This window comes from Drosophila subpulchrella, chromosome 3L (assembly GCF_014743375.2).
Source record: "Drosophila subpulchrella strain 33 F10 #4 breed RU33 chromosome 3L, RU_Dsub_v1.1 Primary Assembly, whole genome shotgun sequence".
Taxonomy (NCBI): domain Eukaryota; kingdom Metazoa; phylum Arthropoda; class Insecta; order Diptera; family Drosophilidae; genus Drosophila; species Drosophila subpulchrella.
This window is the reverse complement of record NC_050612.1, coordinates 26,012,254-26,024,869: the sequence shown is the minus strand read 5'-3', so window position 1 is coordinate 26,024,869 and position 12,616 is coordinate 26,012,254. Positions and strand designations below refer to the sequence as shown.

At 38.2% G+C, this 12,616-nt stretch overlaps 1 long non-coding RNA gene across 1 annotated transcript in view; it reads right to left on the bottom strand.

Moving 5' to 3' along the window:
• The window catches only part of LOC119555383, a 51,584-nt gene that overhangs the window by 29,628 nt on the left and 9,340 nt on the right, over positions 1-12,616 (bottom strand). The window lies entirely within an intron of this gene.

The window sequence follows — 12,616 nt, the reverse complement described above, 5'->3', positions numbered from 1 at the left end:
TTTTAATCCCATATCCATTCTGTATTCTCCTTTTTATAGGGTATCTCCTCAAGGCTCACTCCTTGCATATGTTCTAGATTGAAATCGGCTAACTCTCCGTCTCTTGAATACTAATTCCCCTTACCCCCCAACCAAGTTTGCTTATTGCTTTTCATATTTTGTTGGCCCTTCTATTTTGTATTTATTTTTTTCCAATTTTTTTAGCTTTTGCGTTTTGCGTGTTTAACCCTTTGAGGTTACATTTGGCGTGTGTTCGGGGACACCACACCCCAAGCCCTGTGCAAAAAAAAGGTTCGTATTTTTTGTACGCACCATAAAAAGGAAGCGAAAAAAGAGAAAAGGATTTCTTCGACAACAAAACAAGCAAAACTGATGAAAAGTAAAAGCTCAAATAAAAATACATGAATTTCTAGGTATACACATAAGTATATAGCCATGTGTTTATATACACATATATCCTCGTGCTTTTTTTGGTTTATTTAATCACAAGCGATGACGCAAAAAGAGTTCAAAGGAGGCAGGAGGCATTATGAACCCCGAAGTAACCCCAACACCAAGAGCATAACCAGACCAGGGGCTGCTTGCAAAAGATGCTTGAAGAGGGGTGGAAGGGGTGTGCACAACCCACACCTCAACGAGGACATTTAACCCTTACACTCGGGCAAACATGTGCGACGCAGGGAAGTTATTATTGTGATTATGATGATTGTTGTTCAAATAATTTCGAGTTTGAGCTTTGACTTGAAAGAGATTCCGTTTCGCTGTCATGATCTACCCCTCGCCCTCTCATCATCATGCAAATGAGTCAGAGAAGGAGATGTATGAAAACGAATGAGGACTGCCTCTAAGCCGGAAGTTGTTCAGGTAGTCAAACAAGGATGTTCCTACGATAAGACACCCTGTTTATATCGCTGGGGAGAGCGCAACAGGATGCACATTAGGAACCGCTAAGAGTCCAATAAAACGCTACCCAGGGGTGATCAAAAAAGCGGAAGGCGAAGGGAAGAAAGAAGTGAAAGACGGGTAGAAAGTAGTAAAGCCACCACCAAAGACAAAGATATGAGTGCACTAAAAAGAAAAAGAATCTTGGTTCGTATATAGGTATTACTTATAAAAATGATATCGAATCGTTATTATAGATTTACGTTTTTGACATCTAAAAACTGTAAATTAAATGTTTAAAAGGGTGTACTAATTAATAGATCTCGATATGGACATGTACATCAACATGTATAATTAAAATTGTCTTGAAATGTCTTGAAAGAAGTTTTTTAAATAATAAATTTTTAAAGTCCATTAAATTTAAAAAAATATAAATGGTTCAAATTGGTTTACTATAATCTAAAGAGTAATTAAATTTTTTTATCACAGATTGTTATTTATTTGTATGCCATCCCTAACCCAAGTAAAAACTGGTATTTTTCCGAGTGTAGATAGGATCAGTCACCACTAAAACCGAACCGCACAGGGCCATCGGTTCGTCGTAGGCATCCAAAGAGGTTTCGAGGCCTTTTGTCAAGCGGGAAACAACAGAAGCCTCGAGTAGGCACAACTGCGTCACCGTCACCATCATGAGTAGGATAGGCTGGTTAGGTAGGATAAGCAGGAGCTGCAGGAGCAGAGGACTAAGGACACGGAGGGACTGAGCGGCAGTCAACAAACAGCAGACAAAACAGACAATTATCGGGCCACGCAGTCATGACACTTATATCATGTGTGTAAAGCGATATACCAGGCCATCCAGAACATCGATGGAGTGGACTTGAATGGAGTGGAGCGTGCTCTCTTTGTTCCGCGAGTGTATCTGTGAAATGCGTGTCCGTATATCTGTATCTCTATCTATATCTGTATCTGTATCTGTGGCGTATCCTTGACATTCACAGTCGTTACGCCTGAGGAACTGCGGATTCTTTCGCCCCGAGCTTCCCTTTGGTGAGTGGTGCGGTTTATTGGTTTGTAATAAGCTCTTTGAAGTGTTTAATTGAAGCTTTTGTTAAGCAATTAGACGCCAAAGTGAAGTCGCGTCGAGGTGTTGCCGCCTATTGGTAATTGCCCAACCTAAGTGCTATCTCCGTTTATTATGATGAAAGATAATGCTTTTCGTGGGCTAGGGGAGGACTTCACTTCACCCAAGTGGAAAACAGTGGAAAGGGGTGGTCTGATTTTTACCTAACCCAGCTGCATTGGTCCCGTTTGCCATCGCTCGTCTTTTTCGGATTTTATTATTTATCGTAGCCGCATTTTATTTTTTGTGTATCTATGGAATGTAAGCAGACAGCGGATTGCATTCGAGCATCTTCCACTGCAGCCAGCAGCATCTTGTTTTGCCCCAGCCGATGCTCAGATACAGAGATACACGGATACCCAGAAAAATACTCAGATACAGATACATCAGCTCGTAGGCAAACAGTTGGGTAGTCACTCAGATTCAGATCCCGATTCCGATTCAGCGTCGCATGCAAACGCAAAAACAAAACAAAATGGAATTATCATTGACCGCTGATCATGATCATCATCGCGATGGGAACGGGAGATGAACACCATCGTCATCTGCCTTCTGTTTGTGTGCGTTTTGGAGGTGATCTGCTCTACTGTGTATTACAGTGGTCGGCATAAGTATTTTGACAAAATAAAAGTTAAGTATACTCATAACTTGAATTTACTTCTTGTAAACTATAGGCATCAATGGAAAGGTAATTTCAATGCCGTTTGAATGATACAATACATTTCTTTACCCATTCAGTACTTATTGAAAAGGACGAATTTGTGTAAATCAACTTTGAAATTTAAAAAAAAAACTTTTTTCCTCGTCTTGAAAACTTAAATTTTTTGATGCAAAAAGTTTCTTCAAACAAAAATAATAGTAACTGCAAAAAGAATTTTTCAAATATCATTTTGCTTATATTTTTTATGATTTTTTGAAAGTGACAATGTCGGAAAAAATTTGTATGAAAAAGACAAAAATATGGCTCAAATGCCTGTTTTTAAGCATTTTCAAAAATTCATAAAAAATATAAGAAAAATGATTTTTGAAAAATTCTTTTTGCAGTTACTATTGTTTTTGTTTGAAGAAACTTTTTGCATCAAAAAATTTAAGTTTTCAAGACGAGGAAAAAAGTTTTTTTTTTAAATTTCAAAGTTGATTTACACAAATTCGTCCTTTTCAATAAGTACTGAATGGGTAAAGAAATGTATTGTATCATTCAAACGGCATTGAAATTACCTTTCCATTGATGCCTATAGTTTACAAGAAGTAAATTCAAGTTATGAGTATACTTAACTTTTATTTTGTCAAAATACTTATGCCGACCACTGTATAGTCTCCGCTATGATATGATCACAAATTGTCTGATCCATTTGGGCGATGACTGCGTGAGTGGATTACTCGATGACGCCAGTGATTTTTGAGGGTGGGAAGTTAAGGGTTTGTTTGGATTGCCTCTATTAGATGATAAAGAAGAATCACTCACCATATAATTTGTTAAATTGGGAAATAATTGTATGCTTTGCTTGGACTATGAGTTTAAAATGGTGTTACATTTTTATTACTATTTATCATTTCTGAAAAGCGATTTTACATTCCCATCCATAAGATTTTTATTTTAATATTTAATAAATATATGGGATCTTTACCATTTTTAAGAGAAAAGATTTTTATAATGCACTTTATTTAGTTTACTTCTGATAATAAAATCATATTTTTAAATCATAAGTACAACTTATTATTGACCTATTGGTCATTACATCTTGCACCGCAAATAATTTATTATCTATGGTTTAAGAATACTTATTAGATTTTAAAGGATACAAAAAAATACTACATTGTTAAGAATTTCCCTAACTCTTCCAGGAGATATTTTTCTTCAATTGATCCATAACAATATTATCACGTAACCATCTCTAACTTCGGTTTTCCCATTGCCACGCACTTTTCTGGGGGAATTTTCCTCTCTGTTGGTTGTTGTTTTTGTTTCTGTTGTTGTAGTGTTGTACTTGATTGTGGCATAATTTCTCGCTCGCCTCCATTTATACAATCCCTCACTCTGTCCCAGTCGCACCCCTCTATCCCCATCCCCCTCCCGCCAACCAAGTGCAACGCATAAATTTTTTATTTGTTTGGTATTCATCTTATTTCGTTTAATGTATTTTTATTTTCAGATTTTTTGTTGGCTTGTGTTTTCCATTTTTTTGTTCAGCTTGTTTGGTGTTTTTAAGGTAATTTGGTTGGCGAAGAGGGCTCGTTGTTGTTGTTGTTATTGCGCATAAGTATTTTTTGTGTGTTAATTTTTTCGTTGTTGGTGTGGTTGACGGGTTCGTTCAGTCATTCAACTATATAAAGTATTGTCGTTCCTTCTTCCTCTCATTTATTATTCGTTTCGTTTCGATTTCGTTTATGTACAACGCACTTTTCTCGTTGTTGTTGTTTGTTTGTTGGTTGTTGGTTGTTGATCGTTGTTTTTATTTATCGCTGTTGTTGTTGCTCTTTTGAAGCGTGGGCATGTGGCATCCACTTTTGTTGTAATTGCGTCGGGTAACTGCATGAATAATTATTAAGTTATTCGAGGAGAGGTCATAAAAAGGGGTCATGAAGGGGAGGAAGTACTGCCCTCTCACTCTCCCAAAATTTATGGGATTTCTCCCTGATATTGGATTTATTTTTAGTCATGCTCAATCATTTCTTGGAGAAGAAATCTTTAATTTGAAAACAAAATAGACTCCTTGTTTTGTTTTCATTGAACTATTCTTACATAGTTTACATTTTGTTAAAACATGTATGTGCCTATAAATATTTTTTAATTAGCTATTTTACTTAACTTGAAAAATAACATTCGATCAAGGATAAACTCTCTCAAAAATACTAAAAATATAAATAACACAGTGAGATTTAGGAAGACTTTTCTGGATTTCTATTTATAGTAATAAAATGTACCATTATATCAATTTGTGGATTTAAGATCGTAATTTAAACCCTTTCCTGCTTCGCCTAATTTAGGCTTACAGATTAATTTTCAACCCTCATCTCCTAATATTTCGTCTTGTTGCTCAAAGTTCAAAATCAGATCTTCAAATAATCCAATTTTCGATCATTTCGATATTAAATCTCTCTGTCAAAACTTCAAAAGCCATTTTAATCTTCAATAAAACCTAATTCAACACTATTAAGCCTGCCTGCAGTAATATCCCAAGGCCTAATGGTATTTTCTGTGGCTTTCATTGGGCTTATTAATAGAGAAGTCATACGCCCAGTGTTAAGCCACCATTGCCGTATCAATTTACCGCACTCGGGAAACACGAAAAACAGAACACCCAGAACCCCAGAAGTTGTAACTCTCACAAAACCAAAAAAAAAAAAGAAAAGAGAGCGGGAAATGGGAAAAACATTTTCATTCATTCCGAATGCGAGAACAGGAATCGAGAGAGCTAAATAGAAATTCCGATGGTGGAAACCATCATCATCATCATCGTCATGTAGCTCATCCTCATCCACTTCTTGGATGTCTTGAGGCTTCTTTTTCGGGCTCTTTTCTCTCGGCGGCGTTGTGATATTTATGTTTTCATCAAAAGAGCAGGCGAACAATCAAAATGCGCTGCACTCGACTCCAGACCAGAGACCCAACGAAACACACCGATGCAGATGCAGATACGGATACGGGTGCGGGTTTGGGTTTGCGTTTGAGTTCGGGTATGGTATAGTATAGTATGGTATTACTACAGCTGCAGGTACAGATACAAATACTACAGATGCGGATACAGGGACAGATACAGATACAGATGCAAGTGAACTGAACTGAAGTGAAGTGAAGAAACTACAGGCCGACAGACGGCAGCAGGCAGCAGGCAGCGCTTTAACCTCATATTTATCCAACAGATACTTATAGCGGAGCGCAAAAAAGCAAGCAGCGACAAAAGAAATGAAGCCCCCTCAGTCCCCACAGTCCCCATCACTGAACACAATGCCTACTCATTTCTTTTGTATTAATTTGTCATTAAGCTATATTAATTATTTTATATTGGATTTGCTAATTTGAAAACAATTTCATATTCGTTTTATGACTTAAAATATATAATTTTATAGATAAATTTAATATTACTGATCTTTAAAAAACCAAAATGCATTTATTAAATGACATTGCTAATTTAAACAAATTTTAAAAATGGTTTTTTCAGTTCGGTTTCCAAATAATAATTATAATCAAAGTTTAAAAAGTTAAGAGATTTTATGAAGTATTATACGTAATTTTTTACTATTTGATAAACGTTTCAAACTATTGCCAATTTGTAAAAGCCCTGTTATTTATTAAACTAATTCTGAAACCTTAATTTTTAAGATCATAATCTTATAATTTTCTTTTCCGTGCACCCGAAACGAAAAGAAAATACACGGAGAGAGTGGTGAGGGCAGGAGAGAGCCAGGCAAGTACAGGCAAGAAAACAAATTTCAATAAAATATTATTACGCTTACGTTTATCGAACGCAGCCAGCGAGCGAGCGAGTGAGTGCGGGTATGGGTATGGGTATGGGTATCTTGCAGATACTCAGATACACGTCCGCACTCATTGTGCGAGCTGCCCGACGTCGTCGGAATTCCGATGACGATGATGAGGTTGGCGATGCGATGGAGAGGATGATGAGGTTCGGTTCAGTTCGGTTCGGTTTCGGTCGCCAAGCGTTATAAATAAACCATATCCATCAATTGCTTAACTCAAAACAGCGCTAAAAGATACAAAAGCGATACAACGGCAACAAGAACAACAACAGCCGCATCAGCGCCACATATAAAGATACAAATACAGATACAGATACATTTGCCCGATCCCAAAACGAAACCCAAATAAAAACAAAAACCCAACACCAGAGCAGAGGCAAAAAAAAAATCATAAACGAAACCGAGCAAAGAGCGAGAGAAAAAAAAATAATAAAAATAAAAACGCCAAGAAAATCGTCAGCGTCGACTGATAAAATGCATGAAAACCAGTGGTGGGGCGGGGGGCAACGAAATCTCGAAGTATCTGCCGGCAAAGAGCCCGCCCCCCCCTCGCCGACGCCCCTGCACCACCCCAAGTTCCTCCTTGATTTTTCCTCTTTCTCTGCCTTTTTTTCTCGTATTTATGCTACTCTTGTGAAAAGGAGAGCCTAGAGGGTGGAGGGCTGTCCAGGGGCGGCCAAAAGGGGACCCAAAAAGGGGGTCTGTGGGGTCTGCGGGGCCCGAGGGGGCGGTGAAGACGTCGTCGTTGTCGTTGCCTTTCTTTCACTTTGTGTGGCAGCCAGCCAAGCACTCAGCATAATTTTGCACGCTCTTTTTCTCCTACGTTTTTCGCTGATTATTTTCTGCAGACCCCAAAAGTGCGGTGGGAGGGGGGCGGGGGGTTCTGGGGGTTCTGTGGGTCTTCGAGGGGCTGAGGGGTACCGACCTGCACGTGGAAAGGTGTCTGCTTTAGACCCAAACCATCCACAACAAAAGCAGCCAGCAAAGTTCATCGTTTACTGCTGCTGATTTTGGCTTTAGCTTTTGTGGGTGATATTTTTTGTACTCTACATATCTTAAGCTATAAGATATAAACAATCATCACAGATCCTAACTATAGTTATATACAGTGGTCGGCATAAGTATTTTGACAAAACAAAAGTTAAATATACTCATAACTTGAATTTACTTCTTGTAAACTATAGGCATCAATGGAAAGGTAATTTAAATGCCTTTTGAATAATACAATACATTTCATAACCCATTCAGTATTTATTGAAAAGGACGAATTTGTGTAAATCAACTTAAAAATTTTTTTTTTAAACTTTTTTCCTCGACTTGAAAACTTAAATTTTTTGATGCAAAAAGTTTCTTCAAACAAAAATAATAGTAACTGCAAAAAGAATTTTTCAAAAATCATTTTTCTTATATTTTTTATGATTTTTTGAAAATGCTTAAAAACATGCATTTGAGCCATATTTTTCTCTTTTTCATACAAATTTTTTCCGACATTGTCACCTTCAAAAAATCATAAAAAATATAAATAAAATGATTTTTGAAAAATTCTTTTTGCATTTACTATTATTTTTGTTTGAAGAAACTTTTTGCATCAAAAAATTTAAGTTTTCAAGTCGAGGAAAAAAGTTTAAAAAAAAAATTTAAAAGTTGATTTACACAAATTCGTCCTTTTCAATAAATACTGAATGGGTTATGAAATGTATTGTATTATTCAAACGGCATTTAAATTACCTTTCCATTGATGCCTATAGTTTACAAGAAGTAAATTCAAGTTATGAGTATATTTAACTTTTGTTTTGTCAAAATACATATGCCGACCAGTGTATATATCTCTATATATTTATAAATTCATTTAAAATATGTACATATGTATTTTTAGCAGCAAGCTTATGCACAGAATTTGATGTTTTAATATTTACATCTATCTTTAATTTAAGAAATTTTTTAGTTTAGAGTTTTTTAATTTCTATAGATTCTAATTTGGTAGGGCTGCTTTCTATTAATATATGTGTACAATTATATAAAAATATTCCTTACTAAGGTATCCAATACTTTAAATTAGATACTGATTTTGGAGCTATTATATTTACAATTCCCCTCTATAAGTCAGAATATAATCGCTTTATAAGTGTATTTCGCCCTTCGTCTGTTTTTTTTTTTGCCTTTGGCTTTGCCTTTGCACGCATTTTACTAGCATTCGGTTTTCCGCCCAGCCACCCCCCAGCAACAACAACAACAACAGCAAGAGTGGCAGCAAAACAACAGTTACAACAGCAGTTGACGATGATGCGCTGTCTCTATCGCACAGCATATGGCCCTCTCTCTCACTCGCTCACAAATGCGCAACATATTTGCCGACTGACCGACGCAGCGACAAACAGACACTTGTTCCGCCCGCTGCCCGCCCACTTTCCAAGCACCCCCCCCCAACCCCCCCCCCCCCCCCCTTTCTTTTGCCTTCCCTACTTTCCGCCTTCTCCTCCCCCTTTTTCCACCCAACGCCTCCCACCCCGCCTCCTTACTTTTTTTTTGCTTTCGTCTGCTGCTTTGCTATTTCTCTTTTTTTCACTACTATTTTCACGCTGCTGCTGCTGCAGTCGCTGATGTTGCTGCTGCTGCTGCTGTTGCTGCTGCTACTGCGATGTTGCTGCTGCGCTGGCTACATAATTGATTTTAGTGCTGCACTCTGCAAATGCGTTGCATTCTGCTGCTGCTGCCGCTGCCGACGTCGGCAGTTACTTTTAGTGTAATCTCAACATTTGCTGTTGATGTTGCTGTTGCTGGTGTTGTTGGTGTTGTTGGTGTTGCTGTTGCTGCTAGTGTCGTTGTTGCTGCTGGCTTTGGTGTTGCTGTTGCTTATGTTGTTGCTGCCATGAGTGTTGCTGCCGTTGGTGTAGTTGCTGTTGTTGCTGTTGCTGATGTTGCTGCCGTTGAGTTCTTCTTCCAGCAGCAACATCAACTTCCTAACTCCCCCTCGGGACAACCACCCCGCCACCCCGTCACCCCCCTCCCCCCCCTTCTCTACCCAACAACTGGCGGCAGCGCTTTCGTCGCTTGCTTTTGTTATTGCTGCTGGTTTGGGTTTTTGGTTTTTGTGAAAACCAGATTTTTGTCGTTTTATGCATTAAATTGTTTTTACAGCCGCTTTTGGCAGCCAGAACAGGGTGATTCGTAAGCCAGTTATACGGACAAGTTATGGGTGACGATTAAAGATTAATGCGATTTTAAGGCATTTAATCAATTAACTTCAATCATTATTAAATCATTTTATGCATTTTAAAGTAGGGTCATATTTTTAACTCATATTTTGCATGGTAAAAAAATAGATTATAGAGATATTCATAGTAAAAAAAAAAATAGAAAATAATAGTTTTAAAAACGTAGAAACGTGACAGACTTAATGAAATAATATTTTTGTTTGGTGTTTTAAAAATTAGTAACACAATCATTAAGTTGATTAAATTAATTTGTTAGTTATTTTTTTGAAACCACCTTCTAAAAATAATAATATTTTAGTTTCCATGCACTGGCAAAAAAAATTATTGAATGTTTAATTTCTTTATGCAAAGCCAGAAAAGGATATTTTTATATTAAATATTAGTTTTGGAGTTTCCTACAACTGAAAAATTTTCCATATAGACACTCTTTGTGGTGAACTTTTAGCCTTATCGTTAGCTAATAGTCCTGCCCACCCCCGCACATCCTGGGACACCCTGTATGGCCTCCGTCGTCGTCACAGCAAAAGTAACAGGAATAGGAACAGGCACAGGAACCAACACACAACACACGCACACTCACGAAGCGGGATGAGGTGAGGCATGGCGAGGGGGAGGAACGACGAAACAAGCCAACAACCAACGCATTTACACAGATACAGATGCGGATACAGATACAGATACTCGCAGGATGAGGGAAATGCAGGGAAAGGAGGGCACCTCGGGGAAAGCAGGGGCGGGGGAAAAGGCAGAGGACCGGCAACCGGGTACCGAGCGACAAACAGACCCATTGTCCCTCCCTCGCCCTCGGCAGCAGCAACAACCATTCTGCGAACAACGGCAGCAACATCGGCACATCAGCAACATCAGCACAGCACAGCAGCAGCAGCAGCAGCAACAGCAAGCGATGACGACGACGACGGCCTACAACGCTGTACACTTCCTTTTACACACGGTGCAAAGGCACACTCATGAGCACAGTAATCCCTCGAATATCCGATATTAAGCATTAAGGATCCCAAAGTGTAGTTTTCATTGCTTTAATGATGATAAAAATGATTAAGTTTAAAGATCTTAAAGATATATATTTGTTTACCATCTAAACTGTTTATCATGGCTTTAATTACAATTTTAAATCTATAAATTATCAGTATTTTTGATGAGATAGCAGTCCTCCTAAGCAAATCAATAAAAATGTGGTCGAAATTATTTCAAAATTATTATTTTATATTCGACCTTTTATTTTAGTCGAATACATTAAAAATATTATATATAACACAAAAAACTGAAGATTTGATTCGTAAGCATTATCAAAGTCTTATGCATTTCCAATTTTAGCAACCAATTATCACTATCATGCAATTTGAGCATATGTAAATAAACAATTAAAGGTAAAGATTTAAAAAATAATTTTAAAAAAGTTAAACAAATATAAATTGTTATAACTACGTAAAATAAAATATTAAAAAATGGCACTCTAATTAAAATACATTCCTCAAATGCAAGTTTACGAGTGACTACTGTACAATCACACAGGGATTTTAGCCACTCGTGTGTGAGTGCGAGGCCTGAACTCAAACCCAAACTCAAACCCAAACCCAAACCCAAATACAAACCCATAAGCATAACCCAATGAAGCAGCCTCTGCCAACATACCAACATCATCATTACTTCCATCATCATCGTGAGCGCACAACTGTCGGCGATTGTTGTTGCCTAGCACTCGAGCCAGAAAAAAGGACTTCCTTTCGCCCAGGACCTCTCGGGCCCTCTCGCTCACACCCTCGGCCCATTCATGGGAATTATGACAAGGACTGCCAAAAATCGAGGCAGAACATGTTAAATAAAATAAAACATAATTTTATGCCAGAGAGCAACAAACACATTAACACGGTCGTCGCAGCGCAGTCGACGTCTGCGTCGACGTCGACGTCATCAATAAATCGCGACCCCAACGAACCACCCACAAAACACCCAACCACCCAACCACCCAGCCACCCACTGGAACCACCTCCATACTCCCCGACCAAAAAATGGTATGCCCACCTCAAACATTATACAAAAGCTTACAAGCCACGCATACAAACGAACTCCGTTCGCTCTCTCTCTTTCGCTTCGGCTCGTCCCGTCTCTTTCGCACCGCCCATTGCCCTCTCTTTCTGGCTCTCTCGTGCTGTGCTCGTTTGTGTTTTGAAAATTTAATCTCGATATGGATACAAATATGCTACAATTTCATTGAGATGAACACCCGATACCAGAAAGCCGACGAGAGTTTCTCACGCTGTGCCAAGCAGCGACGTCGACGGCGAAAGAGACGGGTATATGCGAAACGAAAGAGACGGCAGGCGAGCGAGCGAGAGAGAGAGAGAGAGAGAGAGCACCCGAGCCCGAGCCCAGAAGCGTAGTAAATACACTACTACATTTTTCCGTGCTAATTGAGTGATAAATTGGGAGTGGATTTTGGCCAAGAGAGCGTGAGAGAGTGTGCATGTTTGCGTGTGTGGGGCAATTGATATGCTCAGATTAAATTGTTAAATGTTTTTTATTCGGGTAATTAAAGTATTTCAATTTTGCGGCTTTGGTGGCAAAGGGTTGGCCATTAATCAGACTGGTTTCTATTGTTTTTCTGGCCATAATTTGTTAATAAAATTTACTTTAACCCTAATAATATATGTTGATTGTTTTTATTAAAAACAAATAAGTATTTATTTATTAATTCGCTCCTCAAAACTAAAAATAAAAAATGTCTTTTGCCCTGCTGACATTTAAAAAACAATTAATCCCGCTGGCGCTGCACACGCCGTAAATCATTCAAAAATCAACCACAAATCACAACAATTAAGACAAATGTGCTGAAAAATCTACTTAACGCAAACACTCACACCGATGCACACGCACACGCATACGCATGCAGCCA